Below are 25602 nucleotides of genomic sequence, written 5' to 3'. Positions count from 1 at the left end.
TAATCCTAACCTAAATGTAATCCTAAACATAACCACAACCCTAAGCCTAGCCGTAACACTCACACTAATCCTATCCCTAACCCTAACGCTAACCCTAACCCTAAACCAAATCGTTAACTCTAACCCTAACCATGACCCTAAAAATTACATCTAAACCTCACCCTAACCCTAACCCTAACCACAAACTCTATCACTAAACCTAATGCTAACCTCTAACCATAACCCTGACCATAACCCTAACCCTAACCCTAACACTAACACTAACCCTAAGCCTAACAACTCACATTAAGCCCTAACACTAATCCTAAACCTAACCCGAACTGTAAACCTAACCCTAACCTACCCTAACCCTAACCCTATTCCTAACACCTGACCCCTAACCCAAATGCTAAACCTAACCTAAAAACTAAAACTAAACCTAACACTCACCATAACTCTGCCCTAAGACTAACCCCAAAGCTAATTGTAACCCTATCCCTAACCGTAACCCGAAGCCTAACCGTAACACTAACCCTAACCCTAACACTAACACTAACACTAAATCCTAACCATAAAACGAACAATAACCCTAACCCTAATCCAAACCCTAACTCTAACACTAACCCTAACTTCTAACCATAACCCTAAACCTAAACCTAACCCTAACCCTAACACTAAGCCTAAAATCTTACCCTAACAGTAACACTAACCCTAACCATAACCCTAAAACTAACCATAATCTCTAACCCTAATCGTAACCCTAACCCTAACCCTAACCCTAACCTTAACTGTAACCCTAAACCTAACACTAAACCTAATCCTATCCCTACCCCTAACCATAACGCTAACCCCTAATCCTAACACCTAACCGTAAGACATAATCCTAAACCTAACCCCTAACGTTAAGCCCTAACACTAATCCTAACCCTAACCCTAAACCTAAACCTCAACCTTATCCTAACCATAACCATAACACTAACACTAACCCTAACCCTAACCCTAAACGCTAACACTAACCATGATTTTAACCCTAAACCTAAACCTAGTTCTAAACCGAATCCTAAACCTAACCCTAACTATAACGCTATCCCTAACACTTAAACCCTAAACCTAAACCTAACCCTAAATTAACCTTAAATCTAACGCAAATGCTACCCCTAACACTAAACCTAATCCTAACCCTAACCCTAACACTAACCCTAACTTCATCGTAACCATAAACCTAACCATAACCCGAAGCCTAACCCTAACCTATCCATAACAATTAACCCCTAAACCTAACTGTAACCCTACACTAATCCTAATCCAAATCCTAAACCTAAACGTAAACAGAAACCTAACCCTAACCCTAACCGTAACCTAATCATAACCCTAATTCTTACCTTAACCTGAAGCTTAGCCATAACCCTATACCTAACCCTAAACCAAACCATAATCCTAAACCTAAACCTAACACTAACACTAACACTAACACTAACACTAACACTAAGCCTAACTCTAACACTAACGTCTAAACCTAAACCTAACCCTAACCGTAAACTTAACCCTCAACCTAATGACAAATCCTAATCCTAACCCTTAACCTATCCCCAAACCTAACACTAACCAAAAGCCTAAACCTAACACTAAACCTAACCCTAACCCTAACCCTGACCCTAACCCTAACCTAAACTTAACTCTAAACCTAACTGTAACCCCAAGCCTAACCATAAGCCTAACCCTAACTCTAACCCTAACCCTAACATAACCCTAACCCTAACCCTAACCCTAACCCAAAGCTAATGCTAACCGATTCCCCTAATCCTAATCCTAACCCTAACCCTAAGTTCTAACCGTAACACTAACCCTAACCCTAACCCTATCAATAACATGTAACACTAACACTAAACCTAACCCTAAACCTAACCCTAATGTAAATGTAACTCTAAACTTAACCATAACAAGAAGCCTAACCATAACAATAACCCTCACCCAACACTATCCCTAACCCTAACCCTAAAACTAAACCTAACGCTAACCTCCAACCAAAACCATAACCCTAAATCTAACCGTAACCCTAACCCTAACCCTAACCCTGACACTAAACTTAACCCATAACCCTATCCCTAACAACTAACCCCTAACCCTAAGCCTAACCCTAACCCTAACATTAACCCTAACCCTAACTCTAAATCTAATGAAAACTCTAAACGTAACCCTTACCCTAACCTAACCCTAATCCTAACCTTAACGCTCACCTAAGGTAACACTAACACTAACAATAACGGTAAGCCTAATCCTAACCATGACCCTAACTCTAACCCTAACCCTCACACTAACACTAATCCTAACACTAAACTCTAAAAGTAACACTAACCCTAACCGTAAACCTAACCCTAAAACTAACCAGTAACAGTAATCCTAACCCTTAGCTAACCGAACACTACCCCTAACACTAACCCTCAACATAATGGTTAAACCTAACCATAACCCTAACCATAACCATAACCTCTAAGCCTTACACTAACCCTAACAGTAACCCTAACTCTAACCCTACATCAAAAGCTAACCTCTAACCATAACCCTAACACTAACCTTAATCTTAATCCTAACCATAAAGTCTAATCATAAACCTAACCTTAACCCTAACAGTAAACCTGAACTTAAGCTTTAACCCTAACCCTAACCTTAACCATAATCCTAACACAAAGCATAACCTCTAAGCCTAACCCTAACCCTAACCCGAGCCATAAACATAACCCTAACCCTAAACCGAGCCATAAACATAACCCTAACCCTAACCCTATCGCTAACCACTAAATCCTAACTCTAAACCTAAATCTAAAACTAACCCTAAAACTAAACCCTAACCCTAACCCTAAGCCTAACCCTAAACCTAATCGTAACACTAACCCTAACCATAAACCGAAGTCTAACCTTTACACTCTCCCTAACAACCTAACCCTAACCCTAAACCTAAAGCTAACCCTCCACCTAAACGTAACCATATCCCTAACCCTCCCCCTAACCATAACTCTAAACCTAAACGTAACCCTAAACATAACCATAACCCCAACACAGATCTAACATTAATCCCTTACCCTAAACCTAACACTAACTCTTAAACTAACCCTAAGACTGACTGTAATACCTAACCCTAACCGTAACCCTGGCATAACCCTAGCAATAACCCATAAATCTAACCCTAACACTAACCCTAATCCTAACACTAACACTAACCCTAACCTCTAAAACTAACCCTAACCATAAACCTATCCCTAACCTTAAACCTAAACCTAACACTAAATCTAACTTCAAACACTAACCTTCACCCTAAACCTCAAGCTAACCCTCACACTAACCATAACACTAACCCAAACCATAACCCTAAGCCTAAACTCTAACCCTAACCCTAACCCTAACTCTATCAATAACACTAACCCTAACCCAGAACACTATCCCTAACACCTAACCCCTAAAGCTAACTCTAACCTAACCCTAACAGTAAAGCTAACCTAATTGGAACCCTTACACTGACCATAAACCTAAGCCTAACCCAAACACTAACCTTAACTCTAAACCTAATCCTAACCCTCAGACTAACCCTAAGCATAACTATAACACTAACAGTAACATCTAAACCTAACCATAAGCCTAACTGTAACCCTAACCCTAAAATTAACCACTAAGCCTAATGGTAACCCTTACTATATCCCTAACCCTAACCCTAACCCCAACCCTAAACCTGAACCTAAGCTTTAACCCTATCCCTAATCTTAAACCTAACCCTAACCATAACCTCTAAGCATAACACTAACCCTAAAAATAACCCTAACTCTGACACTAAACCAAAAGCTAAACTGTAACCCTAACCCTAATGCTAACCCTAACCATAACCTTAAAACTAATCCTAAACTCCAACCGTAACCCCAACCGTAACCCTAAACATAAACCTGAGCCTAAACTTTAACCGTAACCCTAAACCTAACCCTAACCATAACGTCTATGGCTAACCATAACCCTAAACCTAACACTAAATCTAACCCTAAACCAAACTCTAACCCTAACCACAATGCTAACCCTAACTGTAGCACTAACACTAAACCAATCCTCTAACCTTAACACTAACCCTAACCCTGAACCTAAACCTAAATCTAACTCTAAATGTAACCCTAAACCCTAACCCTAACCCTAACCCTAAATGTAAACAAAACCCTAAACCTAACACTAACCCTAATTCTAACCCTAACCCTAATCCTAACCCTAACTCAAACCCTAAACCTAATCATAACCCTAACCTAACCGAAACACAAAGCCTAACCCTAACCCTCTCCTTAACACCTAACAGCTAACCCGAACCTTAATCATAGCCCTAACATCAAGCATAACCCTACCATAACACTAACACTAACCCTAACCCTAAGCCGAACTATAACCCTAAACTTATCTGTAAACCTAACCATAACACTAAATCTAACCTTTATCCAAATACTAACCCTAAACTCTAAATGTAACACTAAACCTAACCATAACGTTTAACTCTAACCCAAACCCTAAAACTAACCCTAAACCTAAGGCTAACCTCTAACCATAACTGTAACCCTAACTCTAACCATAAACATAACCCTAACCCTAACACTAACACTAACCCATAACCCTATCCCTAACACCTAACCCCTAAACCTACCCCTAACCTAACCCTAAGCCTGACCCTACGGCTAACCTAATTGTAACCCTAAAACTAACCATAAGCCTAAGCCTAACCTTAACCATAACCCTAACCCTAACCCTCACACTAACCCTAACCCTAAACCTAACTCTAACACTAACTTCTAAACCTAAGCCTAACCCTTACCCTAACCATAACCCTAACCCTAAAACTAACCACTAACACTAATCCTAACACTTAGCATATCCCTAACCGAACTCTACTCCTAAACCTAACCCTCAACCTAAGGTTTAACCCTAACTCTAACCCTAACCATAATGATAACCTCTAACCCTAACCCTAACCCTAACCTAATCCTAAGCTTTAACTCTAACCCTAACACTAATCCTAAACAAACCTCTAAGCCTAAACCTAACAGTTACCCGAACCCTAAACTTACAACTAAATTTAACACTAACACTAACAATAACAGTAAACCTAACACTAACCCTAAACTCAAACCCTAACACTATCACTAACACTAACCCTAACACTAGACATATACCTAACACTAAACCTAACATTAATCTCTACCCATAACCCTAACCCTACCCGTTAAATTAACACTAACACGAACCGAAATACGTAACCCTAAGCCTAACCCGAAACCTACCAAAACCCTAACCCCAACCCTAATCCTAACCCATACCTCTAACACTAACCCTAACACTAACCCTAAACCTAACCCTAAACCTCAAACTAACCATAAACCTAACCCTAAACCTAACCCTAACCCTAAACTTAATCCTAAACCTAACTCTAAACCTAACACTAACCTCTAACCTTAACACTAACCTTAACCTTAAATCTAACACTAACACTAAACAAAACTTCTAACTCTAAAATGAATCCTAACTTTTAACTCTAACCCTAACACTATCCCTAAACATAACCCTAACACTAAACCTAACACTAACCATAACATTATCCCTAACACCTAACCACTAACACAAACCCTAGCCATAACTCTAAAACTAAACCTAAATCTAACCCTAACCCTAACCCTAAACCTAATCGTAACCCTAACCCTAACTCTAACCCAAAGGCTAACACTAACTTTCTTCCTAACACCTAACCTTTAACCTTCACCCTAATCATAACCCTAACCCTAACCCTAACCCTAACACTAACCCTAACCCTAACGTAACCCTAAACTCTAAAACTAAACCTAACCTTAACCCTAACTTTAACCCTAACACTAAACCTAAACCCTAACTCTAAACAACACTATTCCTAACACTAGCCCTAACCATAAACCTAACCCTAAGGCTAACCCTATCCCTAACACCTAACCCCTAAACCTACTGTTACACCTAAACCTAAGGCTTACCCTAAAGCTAATCATAACCCTAACCCTAACAGTAATCTGAAACCTAACCTTAAGCCTCTCCCTAACCCCTAACCATAATCTTAACTCTACCACTAACCCTAACTTCTAATCCTAACCCTAACCCTAAACCTAACCCTAAACCTAACCGTTACCCTAACCCTAACCTAAACATAACTCTAAACCTAACCATAATCCAAAGCCTAATCGGAAACCTAAACCTCACCCTAACACTATTCCTAACACTAAACCTAACGATAACCTCTAACCATAAATGTAACCCTAACTCTAACTGTAACCCTATCCCTAACATTAAAACTAATATTAACCCTAACCAATAACCCTTTCCCTAACACCTAAACCCTAACCCTAACCCTAACCCTAACCCTAAACCTAACCTTAACCCTAACACTAAACCTAACCCTAAATCTAATGCAAACCCTAAACCTAACCCTAACCCTAACCCTAACGCTCACCTAATGGTAACACTAACACTAACAATAAACCTAGGCCTAACCCTAACCATAACCCTAACTCTAACCCTAATGCTAACACTAAACTCTAAACCTAACCCTAACCCTAATTGTAATCCTGACCCTAAAATTAACCACTAACAGTAATCCTAACTCTTAGAATATCCCTAACAGAATCCTACACCTAACCATAACCCTGAATCTAAACTTTAACCCTAACCATAACCCTAACGATAACCATAACCTCTAAGCCTAACACTAACCCTAACAGTAACCCTAACTCCAACCCTAAAGCAGAAGCTAACTTCTAACCATAACCCTAACCCTAACCCTAAACTTAATCCTAACCCTAAAGTCTAACCATAACCCTATCCTTAACCATAACCATAAACCTGAACTTAAGCTTTAACCCTAATGATAACCGTAACCCTAACCCTAATTCTAACCCTAATCATAACCTCTAAGCCTAACCCTAACCATAACCCTAACTCTAACAATAAACCAAACGCGAACATCTAACCATAACCCTAACCTTACACCTAACCCTAACTCTAACACGAAAACTAACTTCTAACACTAACCCTAACCCTAACCCTAAACATTACCCTTACCCTAAACCTAACCCTAAACCGAACCATAAACCTAACCCTGACCCTATCATTAACACCTAAACCCTAATCCTAAACCTAAAACTAAACCCAAATCTAAAACTGACCCTAAAAATAAACCCTAACTCTAACCCTAAGCCTAACCCTAAACCTAATCCTAACACTAACCCTAACTGTAAACCGAAGCCTAACTTTCACACTCTCCCTAACACCTAACCCCTAACCCTAACCCTAACGCTAACCCTCAACCAAAACGTAACCATATCCCTAACCCTCCACTAACCCTGATTTCTAATCCTAACCGTAACCCTAACCATAACCATAACCATAACCCAGACCTAACATTACTCCCTTATCCTAAACCTAACCTAACCTGTAAACTAACACTAAGCCTGACTGTAATACCTCACCCTAACCCTAACCCTAACCCTAACTCTAACCCTAACCCATACATCTAAACCTAACCCTAACACTAAACCTAACACTAATCCTAACCCTAACACTAACCCTAACCTCTAACACTAACCATAACCATAAACCAATCCATAACCCTAACCCTAACACTAAACCTAAATTCTAACACTAACTTTCACCCTAAACCTCAACCTAAACCTAACACTAACCCTAACCCTAACACTAAACCCAACGCTAACCTCTAACCATAACCGTAACACTAACCCTAACCCGTAAAACAAACCTAACCCTATTACTAAACTCTAATCCTAACCCAAAACATAACCCTAAACATAACCTTAAACCTAATCCTAACCCTAATCTAACCATAACCTAACTATAACCCTTACCCTATCCCTAACACCTAACCCCTAAAACTTTTTTCTAACCATAACCCAAAATTCTAATTGTAACCCTAAACCTAACCCTAACCCTAATACTAACCTTAACTTCTAACAATAACCCTAACAGTAAACCTATCCCTAACCCTAATGCTAAACCTAACACTAACACTAAATTCTAACCCTAACCCTAACCCTAAGCCAAACTCTAACCTAAATGTAATCCTAACCCTAAACATAACCCTAACCCTGGCCCTAAACTTAACACTAACCCTATCAGTAAACCTAAAGCTAACCCGAACCCTAAACCTAAGCTTTAACCCTAACCCTAAACATGACGCTAAAATAAAATCTAAGCCTCATCTTAGCCCTAACTCTAACCATAAACTCTATCACTAAACCTAACACTAACTTCTAACCATAACCCTAACTATAAACCTAACACTAACCCTAACCCTAAACCTAAGCCTAACCCCTCACATTAAGCTCTAACACTAATCCTAACCCTAACCCTAAATGTACACCTAAACCTAACCCTACCCTAATCCGTAACCCTATCCCTAACACCTAACCCCTAACCCTAATGCTAAATCTAACCCTAAAACTAATACAAAACCTAACGCTAATCCTAACCCTACCCTAAGCCTAACCCTAAACCTAATTGTAACGCTAACCCTAACCGTAACCCAAAACCTAACCTTAACCCTAGCCCTAACACTTATCCTAACACTAACACTAAATCATAACCCTAAACCTAACACTAATGCTAACGCTAACCCTAACCCTAAACCTAAATCTAAACCTAAACCTAACTCTAAACCTAAAAATGAACCTAATACTAACCCTAAACCTAACAAGAACCCTAACACTAACTTCTAAACCAAAAACTAACCCTAACCTTAAACCTAAACACTAACCTTAATCCTCACCCTTAACTTATCATTAAGCCTAACGCTAACCCTAACCCTAAACCTAAGCTTTAACCCTGACCCTAACCCTAACCTTAACGATAACTTCTAAGCCTCATGCTAACCCTCACCCTAAAACTAATACAAAACCTAACGCTAATCCTAACCCTACCCTAAGCCTAACCCTAAAACTAATTGTAACGCTAACCCTAACCGTAACCCAAAACCTAACCTTAACCCTAGCCCTAACACTTATCCTAACACTAACACTAAATCATAACCCTAAACCTAACACTAATGCTAACGCTAACCCTAACCCTAAACCTAAATCTAAACCTAAACCTAACTCTAAACCTAAAAATGAACCTAATACTAACCCTAAACCTAACAAGAACCCTAACACTAACTTCTAAACCAAAAACTAACCCTATCCGTAAACCTAACCTTAAACCTAAACACTAACCTTAATCCTCACCCTTAACTTATCATTAAGCCTAACGCTAACCCTAACCCTAAACCTAAGCTTTAACCCTGACCCTAACCCTAACCTTAACGATAACTTCTAAGCCTCATGCTAACCCTCACCCTAACCCATAACACTATCACTAAATCTAACACTAACCTCTAATCATAACCCTAACCCTAACCGTAAACCTAACCGTAACCCTAACACTAACCCTAACCATAACCCTAACACTAACCCTAAACCTAACCCTAAACCTAAGCTTTAACCCTAACCCTAACCCAAAGCTAATGCTAACCTATTACCCTAGTCCTAATCCTAATCCTAACTCTAACTGTAACCCTAACCCTGACACTAACCCTAAGCCATCACTAACTCTAAGCCATAACCTTATCCCTAACAACTAACCCCTAACCCTAACCCTAAACCTGACCCTAACATTAACCCTAACTGTAAATCTAAATCTAATGAAAACTCTAAACCTAACCCTAACCCTAACCCTAATGCTCACCTAATGGTAACACTAACACTAACAATAACCCCAAGCCTAACCCTAACCATAACCCTAACTCTAACCCTAACCCTCACACTGACACTAACACTAATCGTAACACTAAACTCTAAACCTAACTCTAACCATAAACCTAACCCTAAAACGAACCAGTAACAGTAATCCTAACCCTTAGCATATCCCTAAGAGAACCCTACCCCTAGCACTAACCCACAACCTAAGGTTTAACCCTAACCATAACCCTAACCATAACCATAACCTCTAAGCCTAAGACTAACCCTAACAGTAACCCTAACTCTAACCCTAAACAAAAAGCTAACCTCTAACCATAACTCTAACACTAACCCTAATCTTAATCCTAACAATAAAGTCTAACCATAACCCTAACCTTAACGCTAACCGTAAAACTGAACTTAAGCTTTAACCCTAACCCTAACCTTAACCCTAAGCATAACCCTAAGCATAAGCTCTAAGCCTAACGCTAACCCTAACCCTAACTCTAACACTAAACCAAACTCTAAACTCTAACCATAAACCTAACGCTAAAACTAACCCTAACACTAAAACTAAAACTAACTTCTAACCCTAACCCTAACCATAACCATAAACCTACACCTAAAAATAATGTTAACCCTAACCCTAACCCTAAACCGAACCATAAACCTAAGCCTAACCCTAACCATATCCCTAACACCTAAACCCAAACCCTAAACCTAAACCTAAATCTAAAACTAACCATAAAACTAAACCCTAACCCTAACACTAAGCCTAACTCTAAAAGTAACACTAACCCTAAACATAAACCGAAGTCTAACCTTTACACTGACCCTAACACCTAACCCCTAACCCTAGCCCTAAAGCTAACCCTCAACCTAAACATAACCATATTCCTAACCCACCCCCTAACCCTAACTTCTAATCCTAACCATAACCCTAACCATAATCATAACCCTAACGCAGACCTAACATTAATCACTTACCCTAAACCTAACCCTAACACTTAAACTAACCCTCAGCCTGAATGTAATACCTAACCCTAACTCTAACCCTAACCCTGGCATAACCCTAACACTAACCCTAACCCTAACCCATACATCTAACCCTAACCCTAACCCTAGTCCTAACACTAACACTAACCCTAACCTCTAAAAGTAACCCTAACCCTAAACCTATCCCTAACCCTAACCCTAAACCTAACATTAAAACTAACTTCTAACAGTAACCTTTACCCTAAACCTCTACCTAACCCTAACCCTAACCATAACACTAACACAAACCGTAACCCTAACCCTAAACTCTAACCCTAAACCTAACCCTAACCCTAGCAATAACATAACCCTAACCCATATCACTATCCCTAACACCTAACCCCTAACCCTAACATAACCCTAACCTTAACACTGCGCTAATTGTAAGCCTAAAACTAACCATAAACATAAGCCTAACCCAAACACTAACCCTAACTCTCAACCTAACCCTAGCCCTCAGACTAACCCTAACAATAACCATTACACTAACAGTAACATCTAAAGCTCATCCTAAGCCTAACTGTAACACTAACCATGAAACTAACCACTAACCCTAATGCTAACCCTTACCATATCCCTAACCCTAACCCTAACACTAATCCCAACCCTAACCCTGAAACTAAGTTTTAACCCTATCCCTAATCCTAAACCTAAACCTAACCATAACCTCTAAGCATAACACTAACCCTGAAACTAACTCTAACACTAAACCAAAAGCTAACCTCTAACCCTAACCCTAATGCTAACCCTAACCATAACCTTAAACCTAATCCTAAACTCCAACCGTAACCCTAAACGTAAACCTGAGCCTAAGCTATCACCGTAAACCTAACCCTAACCCTAATCATAACCTGTAAGCCCAACCCTAACCCTAAACATAACCCTAAATCTAACCATAAACCAAACGCTAACCCTAACCATAACGCTAACCCTAACCGTAACCCTAACACTAAACCCATCATCTAACCCTAACACTAAACCTAACCCTGTATCTAAACCTAAATCTAACTCTAACCCTAACTCTAAACCCTAACCCTAACACTAACACTATGCCTAAGCCTAACCCTAACTGTAAACCGAACCCTAAACCTAACCCTATCCCTATTCCTAAAACCTATCCCCTTCCCTAACCCTAACCCCAACTCTAAAACTAACCCTAACCCAAACCCTAACCCTAACCATGACCTCTAAGCCTAACCCTAACCCTAACCCTAAGACTAAACCAAACGCTTACCTCTAAACATAAACCTAACACTAAACCTAACCCTAACACTAACACTAAAAATAACTTCTAACCCTAACCCTAACCCTAAACATAAACATAACCTTAACCCTAAACCTAACTCTAAAACGAACCATAAACCTAACCCTAACCCTATCCCTAACACCTAAAACCTAACCCTAAACCTAAACCTAAATCTAAAACTAACCCTAAAACTAAACCCTAACCCTAACCCTAAGCCTAACCCTAAACCTAATAGTAACACTAACCCTAACCATAAACCGAAGTCTAACCTTTACACTCTCCCTAACACCTAACGCCTAACCCTAACCCTAAAGCTAACCCTCCACCTGAACGTAACCATATCCCTAACCCTCCCCCTAACCCTAACTTCTAATCCTAACCGTAACCCTAACCATAACCATAACCCTAACACAGACCTAACATTAATCCCTTACCCTAAACCTAACCCTTACTCTTAAACTAAACCTAATCCTGACTGAAATACCTAACCCTAACCATAAACCTGGCATAACCCTAACCATAACCCATAAATCTAACCCTAAAACTAAGCCTAAACCTAACCCTAACACTAACCCTATCCTCTAAAACTAACCCTAACCCTGAACGTATCCCTAACCCTAACCCTAAACCTAACACTAAAGCTAACTTCTAACACTAACCTTCACCCTAAACCTCAACCTAACCTAACCCTAACCATAACACTAACCCAAACCGTAACCGTAACCCTAAACTCTAACCCTAACCCTAACCCTAGCAATAACACTAACCCTAACCCATAACACTATCCCTAACATCTATCCCCTAAACCTAACCCTAACCCTAACCTAACCCTAACACTAACACTAACCTAATTGTAACCCTAACACTAACCATAAAAATAAGACTAACCCAAACACTAACCCTAACTCTAAACCTAACCCTAGCCCTCAGACTAACCCTAAACCTAAACGTAAACCTGAGCCTAAGCTTTAACCGTAACCCTAACCCTAACCATAACCTCTAAGCCTAACCCTAACCCTAAACCTAACCCTAAATCTAACCCTAAACCAAACACTAACCCTAACCATAACGCTAAACCTAACTGTAAAACTAACACTAAACCAATCTTCTAACCGTAACACTAACCCGAACCCTGAACCTAAACCTAAATCTAACTCTAAACCTAACCCTAAACCCTAACAATAACCTTAACACTATCCCTAACCCTAATCCTAACTGTAAACCAAACCCTAAACCTAACCCTAACCCTAAGCCTATTGCTAACACCTATGCCCTTCCCTAACCCTAATTCTAGCTCTAAAACTAACCCTAACCCTAACCTTAACCCTAACACTAACCCTAACCCTAATCCTAACCCTAACTCAAACCCTAAACCTAACCCTAACCCTAACACTAACCGAAACACAAAGCCTAACCCTAACCCTGTCCTTCACACCTAACAGCTAACCCTAACCTTAATCATAGCCCTAACATCAAGCGTAACCCTAACCCTAACACTAACACTAACCCAAACCATAAGCCGAACTATTACCCTATACTTATCTGTAAACCTAACCATAACAATAAAACTAACCTTTATCCAAATACTAACCCTAAACTCTAAATGTAACTCTAAACCTAACCATAACATTTAACTCTAACCCAAACCCTAATCCTAACCTCAAACCTAAGGCTAACCTCTAACCCTAACCCTAACCCTAACCCTAACCCTAACCCTAACCCTAACCCTAACACTAACCCATAAGCCTATCCCTAACACCTAACCCCTAAAACTACCCCTAACCCTAACCTAACCCTAACCTTGACCCTATGGCTAACCTAATTGTAACCCTAACACTAACCGTAAGCCTAAGCCTAACCTTAACCATAAGCCTAACCCTAACCCTCACACTAACCCTAACCCTAAACCTAACTCTAACACTAACTTCTAAACGTAAGCCTAACCCTTACACTAACCGTAACCCTAACCCTAAAACTAACCACTAATACTAATCCTAACACTTAGCATATCCCTAACCGAACCCTACTCCTAAACCTAACCCTCAACCTAGCGGTTTAAACCTAACTCTCACCCTAACCATAATGATAACGTCTAATCCTAACCCTAACATTAAACTAAACCTAAGCTTTAAACCTAACCCTAACATTGACCCTAAACAAACCTCTAAGCCTAAATCTAACACTAACCCTAACCCTAAACTCTACACCTAAATCTAACACTAACAATAACAATAACCCTAAACCTAACAGTAACCCTAAACTCAAACCCTAACACTAACAATAACCCTAAACCTAACAGTAGACATATACCTAACACTAAACCTAACATTAATCTCTACCCATAACCCTAAACCTACCCGTTAAATTAACACTAACACTAACCGAAATACGTAACACTAAGCCTAACCCGAAACCTACCAAAACCTAACCCTAATCATAACCCATACCTCTAAGACTAACTCTAAACCTAACCCTAAACTTAACCGTAACATAACCTAAACCTAACCCTAACCCTAACACGTACCTCTAACCCGAAACCTAACCCTAACCCTAAACTTAATCCTAAAACTAACTCTAAACCTAACACTAACCTCTAAACCTAACACTAACCTTAACCTAAACCTAACACTAACACTAAACAAAACTTCTAACCCTAACCTTTATCCTAACTTTAACTCTAACCCTAACACTATCCCTAAACATAACCCTAACACTAAACCTAACACTAACCCTAACATTATCCGTAACACCTAACCCCTAACACAAACCGTAAGCATAACTCTAAAACTAACCCTAAATCTAACCCTAACCCTAACCCTAAACCTAATCGTAACCCTAACCCTAACCCAAAGCCTAACACTAACCTTCTTCTTAACACCTAACCTCTAACCCTCACCCTAATCACAACACTAACCCTAACCCTAACACTAACACTAACCCTAACCTAACCATATGCCTAAACTCTAAAACTAAACCTAACCCTAACCCTAACATTAACCCTAACACTAGACCTAAACCCTAAATCTCAAAAACACTATTCCTAACATTAACCTAACCGTAAACCTAACCCTAAAGCTAACCCTATCCCTAACACCTAACCCCTAACCATAATGCTACACCTAACCCTAAAGCTTACCCTAAATCTAATCATAACCCTAACCCTAACTGTAATCTGAAACCTAACCTTAAGCCTCTCCCTAACCCCTAAACCCTAACCCTAATACTAACACTAACCCTAACCCTAACTGTAACCATAATCCTAACCCTACCACTAACCCTAACCCTAACTGTAACCATAATCCTAACCCTACCACTAACCCTAACTTCTAATCCTAACCCTAACCCTAAACCTAACCATAACCCTAACCCTAACCTAACATTAATCCCTTACCATAACTCAAACTCTACCCCTTAAACTAACCCGAACCCTGACTGTAATATCTAACCCTAACCCTAACCCTGTCGCTAACACCTAACCCCTTACCCTAACCCTAAACCTAACCCTAAAACTAACCCTAACCCTAACCCTATCCCTAATTCTAAACCTAAGTTTTAACCTGAAGCCTAACCCTAAAATTAACCATAACCTCTAAGCCTAACCCTAACCGTAAACCTATACACAAACTCTAGCCCTAAACCAAAGGCTAACCTCTGACCATAACCCTAACCCTAATCTTAACCCTAAATTAACACTAACCCTAAATCATAAACCTAACACTAAGTGTAACCCTAACCCTAAACCAAACCCTAAATCTAACCCTAAACCTAACTCTTACACTAACACAAAACTCTAGGCATAACCCTAAATGTAACCCTAACCTTTAACTCTAAACCTAACCTTGACCCTAACCCTAACCCGAACCCTAAACTTAACACTAAACTGTAACCATAACGGTAACCCTAATCCTAACAATAACCATAACCCTAAACCTAACACTAACACTAGCCGTAATCCATGACCCTAACCCTAAAACTAAACTTAAGACTAACCCTAACATTAAACCTAAGGCTATACCTAAATGCAACCCTAAACCTAACCGTAACCCGAAGCCTAACACTACACTCTCCCTAACAACTAAGCACAAATGCTAACCCTAAACTTATCCCTAAACCTAACCCTAACTCTAACCCTAACCGTAACCCTAAACCTAACCCTAAAGCTAAACCTAACTGTAACCCTAACCCTAAAGTTTAATCCTAAACCTAACGGTAAACCTAAGCCTAATCCTAACGCTAACCCTAACCCTAAACCTAACACTAACCCTAACCCTAAACTCGAACCCTAAACCTAATCCTATTCCTAACACTAACCTTAAACCTAACCCTAAACCTAAACTCTAAACCTAAGACTAATGCTAACCCTAATCCTAACCCTAAAACTCAACCTAACTGCAACCCTAAATTTAATCCTAAACCTCAACCTAACCATAAACCTAACAATAACCCTAACCCTAAAACCTAACGCTAACCCTAACCCTAACTCTAACACTATCCCTACCCCAAAACCAAACACTAAATCTAACTCTATCCCTAACTCTAAACCTAATCCAAACCCTAACAATAACCCTAACATTAACTCTATCCCTAACACTTAACACATAACCTTAAAACAAAAAATTACCATAACCCTAAAACAAATGGTAACCCTAAACCTAACCGTAACACTAAGCCTAACCATAACCAACTACCTAACACCTATCCCGTAACCCTAACTGTAAACCTAACCCTAACCCTAACTGTAACCGTAACCCTAACCCTAAACCTAAACCTAACCCTAAATTCTAATCCTAACACTAAAACTTAACCTAACGCTAACTCTAAACTCTAACCCTAATCCTAACACTAAACATAACTTCTAACCTTAACCGTAACCCTAACCCTAAACTTCAACCTAACCCTAATCATAACCCTAAACGTAACCCAAAGCCTAACCATAACCCTATCCCTAAACCTAACCCTGACCCTAATCCTAACCCTAACCCTAACCCTAAACCTAACTCTAAACCTAACCCTAACCCTAACACTAAGACTAACTCTAAACCTAACCCTAAAACTAACTTCTAAACCTAATGCTAACTCTATCCGTAAACACTAAAACACTATCCGTAAACCTAAACCTAAACGTAAACCTAACCTTTAACCCTAAACCTAACCTTAACCCTAAACCTAACACTAACCTTAACCCTCACCATAATCCTAACCCTAACCCTAAGCATATCCCTAACACCTAACCTCTAAACCTAAGTCTAAACCTAACCCTAAACTTAACTGTAAACCTAACTCTGGCCTTATTACTAATCCTAACCCTAACCCTAACACAGAACCTAATTGTAAAACTAACACTAACCATAAGCCGAAGCCTAACCCTAACCCTCTCACTAACAACTAACCAGTAACCCTAACCCTACACTAACCCTAACCGTAACCCTAACACTAACCCTAACATTAACCCTAACCCTTGCCGTCTCCCTAACAACTAACAGGTAACCCTAACCCTAACATTAAACCTAACTCTAACCCGAACCGTAATCAAAACCCTAACCCTACACCTCACCCTAACTTCTAATCCTAAACTTAACCCTAACCCTAACGCTAACCCTAAACTCTAACCCTAAACCTAACACTAAACCTAAAGCTAAACTCTAAACAAAACCCTAAGCCTAACTTAAACCTAACCTGAACTATACCCTTTAAACTAACAATAACCCTGACAGTAATACCTAACTGTAACTCTAACAGTAAACCTACCATAACCCTAACCCTAACTCTAACCATACCCCTAAACCTAAACCTAACCCATACCTCTAACCCTATCCTTCACCCTAACAGTTAACCTAACACTAACACTAACCCTAACTTCAAGCTCTAATCCTGACCCTACCCCTAACACTAACCTATCCCTAACACTAACCCTAAACCTAACACTAAACCTAACTCCTAACCCTAACCCTAAACCTAAACCTCAACAAAACCTAATCCTAACCATAACCCTAAAACTAATACTAACCATAACCCAAAGCCTAACCGTAACCCTAATTCTAACCCTATCCCTAAACCTAACACTAACCCATACATCTAACCCTAACCCTAACCTCATCCTAACCCTTACCCTAAACTTAACCTCTAACCCTAAGCCTAACCCTAACCCTAACCTAAATTTAACCTTAACCCTAAACATAACCCTACACCTAAAATGAAACCTAACTCTAAACCTAACCCTAACATTAACCCTAACCCTAACCCATACCTCTAACACTAGCCCTAACCCTAACACTAAACCTAAACTTAAACTTAAACCCTAACCCTAACCCTAACCCAAACCCTAAAACTAAACATAAATCTAATGCAAATGCTAACCCTAACACTAACACTAACCCTAACCTAATCGTAACCCTAACACTAAACAAAACCCGAAGCCTAACCCTAATACTATCCCTAACACCTAACCCCTAAATGTAACCCTAAATCTAACCCTAATCCTAATCCAAGTTCTAACCTTAACCCTAATCCTAAATCTAACCCTAACCCTAAAACAAACCTAACCCTAACCCAAAACTCTAACTGTAACCCTAACACTAACCCTAACTCTAACCCTAACCATAAACCTAACCCTAAACCTAACATTAATTCCTAACCCTAACCCTACGCATTAAACTAACACTAACACTGACCATAATACGGAAAATTAACCGTAACACTAAACCTACAATAAGAATAAACCTAACCTGAAGCCTACTCCTAAACCTATCCCTAACCAATAGATCTAATCTTAACCTTAAACCTAACATTAACCCTCACCCTAACCCTATCCCTAACTCTAAACATAACAATAACCCTAACCTCTAACACTAAACCTAACAATGAACCTCTCCCTAACCCTAACCCTAAAGCTAACACTAAACCTAAAATTTAACCCTAATCCTAACCTAAACCTAAACCTAATCCTAAACCTAACCATAACACTAACCCTAACCCGAAGTGTAACCCTAAATACTAATCCTAACCATAATGCTAACCCTAACCATAACCCTAACCCTAACAATATCCCTAACCCTAACCCATAACCCTATCCCTAACATCTAACACCTAAACCTAACCCTAACCCGAACCTGAACCCTAACCCTAAACCTCAACCTAACCCTAACCATAACCCTAAATGTAACCCAAAGCCTAACCATAACCCTATCCCTAAATATAACCCTGACTCTAATTCTAACCCTAACCCTAAGCCTAAACCTAAACCTAACTCTAAACTTAACCTAACACTAATACTAACACTAACTCTAAACCTAAACCTAATACTAACCTCTAAACGCTAACTCTAACCATAACCCTAAAGCTAAACTTAAGCTTTAACACTAACCCTAACCATAACCTCTAAGCCTAACACTAAGCAAACCATAACACCAATCTCTAACACTAAACCTAACGCTAACCTCTACCCACAAGCCTAAACGTAATCCTAAACCTAAACCTAACCTTAACCCTAACTCTAAACCCTAACACTAACCCTAACACTATCCATAAACCTGAACCTAAATGCAAACCTAACCCTAACCCTAACCATATCCCTAACAACAAAACCCTAACCCTAAGTCTAAACCTAACCCTAAACCTAACCGTAAACCTAACTCTGACCTTAATACTAACCCTAACCCTAACCCTAACACTTAACCTAATCGTAAACCTAACACTAACCATAACCCGAAGTGTAACTCTAACCCTCTCCCTAAAAACTAACCCATAACCCTAACCCTACACTAACCCTAACAGTAAGCCTTAACCTAACACTAACATTAACCCTATCCCTAAATTCTCCCTAACAACTAACACCTAACACTAACCCTAACACTAACCCTAACCCTAACCATAATCATAACCCTAACCCTACACCTAACCCTAACTTCTAATCCTAACCTTAACCCTAACCCTAACATTAACCCTAAACTCTAATCCTAATCCTAACACTAAACCTAAAGCTAAACTCTAAACATAAGACTAAGCCTAGCCCTAAACCTAACCTGAACCATACCCCTTAAACTAACACTAACCCTGACAGTAATACCTAGCTGTAACCCTAACAGTAAACCTACCATAACCCTAATCCTAACTCTAACCATACCCCTAAACCTAAACCTAACAAATACCTCTAACCTTATCCTTTACCCTAACAGTAACCCTAACCCTAACACTAACCCTAAACTTAACCTCTAATCCTAACCATAACCCTAACACTAAGCTATCCCTAACCCTAACCCTAAAAATAAAACTAAACCTAGCTTCTAACACTAACACTAACCCTAACCCTAAACCTCAACCTAAACCTAATCTTAACCATAACCATAACCCTAACCCTAATACTAACCATAACACAAAGCCTAAACGTAATGTTATCCCTAAGGCTAACACTAACCCTAATCCAAACCCTACCCCTAAACCTAACACTAACACATACATCTAACCCTAACCCTAACCCTAATCCTAACCTTTAATATAAACTTAACCTCTAACCCTAAGCGTAACCCTGACCCTAACCTAAATTAAACCCTAACCCTAACCATAACCCTACACCTAAAACCAAACCTAACTCTAAACCTAACCCTAACCCTAACCATAACTCTAACCCATACATCTAACCCTACAACTAAGCCTAACACTAAACCTAAACTTAACCTTAGACCCTAACCCTAAACCTAACCCTAACCGTAACCTTAACCCTAATCTTAAAACTAAACATGAATCTAATGCAAATGCTAACACTAACACTAACACTAACCCTAATCTAATAATAACCCTAACCCTAAAGGTAACCAGAAGGCTACCCTAACCCTATCCATAAGACCTAACCCTTAAATGTAACCTTAAACCTAACCCTAATCCTAATACAAGCCCTAACCCTAACCCTAATCGTAACTCTAACCCTAACCCTAAAACAAACCTAACCCTATCCCTAAACTCTAACCATAACCCTAACACTAACCCTAACTCTAACCCTAACCATAAACCTAACCCTCAACCTAACATTAATCCCTAACCATAACCCTAATACTATGCATTAAACTAACGCTAACACTGACCATAATGCATAACCCTAACCGTAATTCTAAACCTACAATAACACTAAACCTAATCTGTACACTAACCCTAAACCTATCGCTAACCCATACCTCTAACCCTAACCCTAAACCTAACATTAACCCTCACCCTAAACCTAACACTAACCATAATCCTAGCCCTAACACTAACCCTAAACCTAACCCTAACCATAATCCTAACGCTAACCCTAACCCTAACACATACCTCTACCATAACCCTAACCCTAACTCTAAACATAACACTAACACTAACTTGTAACACTAACCCTAACAATGAACCTCTCCCTAACTCTAACCCTAAAGCTAACACTAAACCTTACATTTAACCCTAATCCTAACCTAAACCTAAACCTCAACCTAACCCTAACCCTAACCATAACACTAAGCCTAACCCTAAACGCAACCCTAAATGCTAACCCAAACCATAATCTTAACCATAACCATAACCCTAACCCTAACCCTAACCCTAATCCATAACCCTATCCCTAACATCAAACACCTAAACCTAAACCTAACCCTAACCCAAAGACTACACTTAATGCAAAACCTAATCCCAACGTTAAACCTAACCCTAACCCTAACGTTAACCTAAATGCAATCCTAACACTAACCATAATGCTAAGCCAAACCCTAACCCTAACCCTAACTCTAAACCTAACCTTATCCCTCAAACTAACCCTATCTCTAACCCTAACCCTAAAATTAACCATTAAAGCTAACCCTAATCCTAACCATAACCCTAACCCTAAAACTAATAACTAACCCTAATTCTAACCCATACCATATCCCTAACCCTTATCCTAACCCTAAACCTAAACCTGAACCTAAGCTTTCACCTTAACGCTAACCCTAACCCTAACCCTAATCGTAACCTCTAAGCCTAATACTAACCATAACCCTAACCCTAACTCTAACCCTAAACCAAACGCTAACCTCGAACCATAAGCCTAACACTAACCATAACCCTACACCTAGCCCTAACCCTAACCCTAAACCTAACACTAAACTCTAACTGTAACACTAATTCTAACCCTAACCTTAACCCTAACCCTAACACTAACACTAACCCTAACCCAAACACTAAACTTAAACCTAAACCTAAACCTAACCCTAACACTAACCCTAACGCTAAACCCTAAAACTAACCCCAACACTATGCCTACCCCTAACCATAACCCTAAATCGAACCCTAACCCGAAACATAACCCTATCAAAACACCTAACCCCTAAACCTAACCCTAACATTAACTGTAAAACTAACCCTAAACCTAATCCTAACCCTAACCCTAACCCTAAAACTAATTGTAACCCTAACCGTAACTGTCACACAAAGCCTAACCCTAACTCTCTCCCTAACAGCTAACCCCTAACCCTAACCTTAATCATAAATCAAACACTCAGTGTAACCCTAACCCTAACCCTAAACCTAACCTCAAACAATAACACTAACCCTAACCCTAAATCTAACCCTAACCCTAACCCAACCTAACCCCTAAGACTAATGCTTACTAACCCTAGTCCTAACACTAAAATTAACCCCTAAAACTAACCCTAGAACTAACCGTAATTGTAAAACTAAAACTAACTACAAACCCTTGTCCTAAACCTTACCCTAACCCTAAACTTAACCCTAACACTAACTCTAACATTTAACTGAATGCTAACCTCTAAACATAACCCTAACCCTAACCCTAACCCTAATCCTAACCTAATTGTAACCCTAACCCTAACCCTAACCCTAAACCTAACACTAAACCTAACATTAACCATATCTTCTACGCCTAACCCTAACCCTAACCTTCACCCTAAATCTAACTCAAAACCAAATGCTAAAATCTAAAATTAACCCTAACCCTAACCATAACCCTAACAAGAAAATTAACCCTAAACCTAACCCTAACACTAACCCTAACCAAAAACTTAAGCTTTAACAATAACCCTAAATTTAAACCTATCCCTAACATCAAACCCTAACCCTAAACCTAACACTAAACCTAAGCTTTAACCCTAACCCTAAACCAAACCTAATGCTAACCGCTAACCATAAGCCTAACCGTAACCCTAACCCTAAACTCAAACCGTAACACTAACCCTAACCCTAAAACTATCCCTATTATCTAACCCTAACCCAAACCCTAACCCTAACCCTATCCCTGACCTAATCATAACTCTATCCCTCACCATAACCCAAAGGCAAACTGTCACCTTAACCCTTACCCTAACCCTAAAGCTAACATTATACCTAACCCTAAACATAAATGTAAGCCTAACACTAACCCTACCTTAACCATAACCCTATCCCTAACAGGTAACCCCTAACCCTAATGCTAAACCTAACTGTAACCCTAAACCTAACCCTAAGCCTAACCTTAATCCTAATCGTAACTCTAACCCTAACCATAATCCGAAGCCTAACTGTAAATCAAACCATAAACTTAACACTAAAACTAACCCTAAGTCAAACCATAAACTTAACACTAACCCTAACTGTAACCCTAACCCTAACGCTAACCCTAACTTCTAAACCTAACCCTAAACCTCAAGCTAAACTTAACCCTAACCCTAACCATAACCCTAATCCTAACCCTAACCCTAACATTTACGCTAACCATAACACTAACCCTAACCATAACCCTAACCGTAACCATAATCTCTAACCCTAATCGTAACCCTGAACGTAACCCTAACTGTAACCCTACCCCTTAAACTAACCCTAGGCCTGACTTTAATTCCTAACCCTAACCCTAACCCTAACCCTAAACCTAACCCTAACCCTAACCCTAGCTTAACCGTAAACCTAAACCTAATGCTAAGACTAACACTAACCCATACCTCTATACATAACCCTAACTGTAACCAAAAGCCTAACCGTAACCCTATCCCAAAACCTAATCCTAAACATAACCCTAAACCTAAACCTAAACTTAAATCTAAACCTAACCCTAACCTAAACATTAACACTAACACTAAACCTAACTGTAACACTAACCTCAAAACCTAACCCAAACCCTAACCGTAATCCAAATCCTAAACCTAAGCTTTAACTCTAATCCTAGCAATAACTCAAACAATAACATCTAAGCCAAACCCTAACCCTAAACCTAAATCGAAACTCTAACACTAAACCTAACGCTATCCTCTAACCATAAGCCTAAACCGAATCCTAAACCTAACCCGAACACTAACCCTTACCCTAAACCCTACCCGTAACACTAACTCTATTCATAATGCTAAACCTAACCGTAAACCTAACCCTAACCCGAACCCTAACCCTAACCCTAACCCTAACCATAACCCTATGCCTAAAATCTAACCCCTAACCCTAACCTTAAAACTAACCCTAAACCTAACTGTAAACCTAACTCTGACCTTGATATTAACCCTAAACCTAAACCTAACCATAAACCTAACCCTAACCCTAACCCTATTCCTAGCATCTAACACCTAACCTTAACCCTAAACCTAACCCTAAACATAACCGTAAACCTAACTCTGACCCTAACACTAACCCTAAATCTAATCGTAACCCTAAAACGAACCATAACCCGAAGCTTAACCATAACCCTCACCCTAACCCCTAAACCTAAACCTAACCCTAACCCTAACACTAACCATAACCCAAACTGTAACCCTTACGCTAAGCCTACCCCTACCCCTAACCTTAACCTCTATCCCTAACCCTAACCCTAAACCTAACATTAATCCTAAATTCTAAGCCTAACCCTAAACCTACTCCTAACCCTAAACCTCAACCTAACCCTAACCCTAAACATAACCCTCACCCTAACTCTAACCATAAGCCAAAGCCTAACAGTAATCCTGTCCCTAACCTTAACATTAACCCTAATCTTAACCCTAAAACTAACCCTAACCCTAAACTTAAACTCTAAACATAACCCTAATCCTAACACAGACACTAACCCTAAACCTAACACTAACACTAACCTCTAATCCTAAACCTAACTCTAACCATAACCCTAACCATAAACCTAAACTTTAACCCTAACCATAACCTTTAAGCCTAACCCTAACTCTAACGCTAACCCCAAAACTCTAACCTCTAAACCTAACCCTAACCCTAAGTGTAACCCTAATCATAACCCTAAGATTTAACCCTAACATTAACGCTAACACTAAGATTTAACCCTACAATTAACGCTAACACTAAGATTTAACCCTAAAATTAACGCTAACCCGAACGATAACTTCTAAGCCTAAACCTAACCCTAACTCTAAGCCAAACCCTAACACTAACCCTAACCCTAACCCTATCCCTAAACCTAAGCCTAAACCTAACACTATCCATAACCCTAACACTAAGCGTAATGCTATCCCTAACCCAAAACATAATCCTAACCCTAACACTAACCCTATCCCTAACAACTAACCCCTAACCCGAACCCTAAACCCAACCCTCAAACTAACGATAAACCTAACGCTAAACCTAACCTAAAACCTAACCTTAACCCTAAGCCTAAACCTA

This window comes from Cavia porcellus, unplaced genomic scaffold (genome assembly GCF_034190915.1).
Source record: "Cavia porcellus strain 051 isolate PalLab524CR breed Dunkin Hartley unplaced genomic scaffold, mCavPor4.1 scaffold_41, whole genome shotgun sequence".
NCBI classification, from domain to species: domain Eukaryota; kingdom Metazoa; phylum Chordata; class Mammalia; order Rodentia; family Caviidae; genus Cavia; species Cavia porcellus.
Note: the sequence above shows the minus strand (reverse complement) of the source record.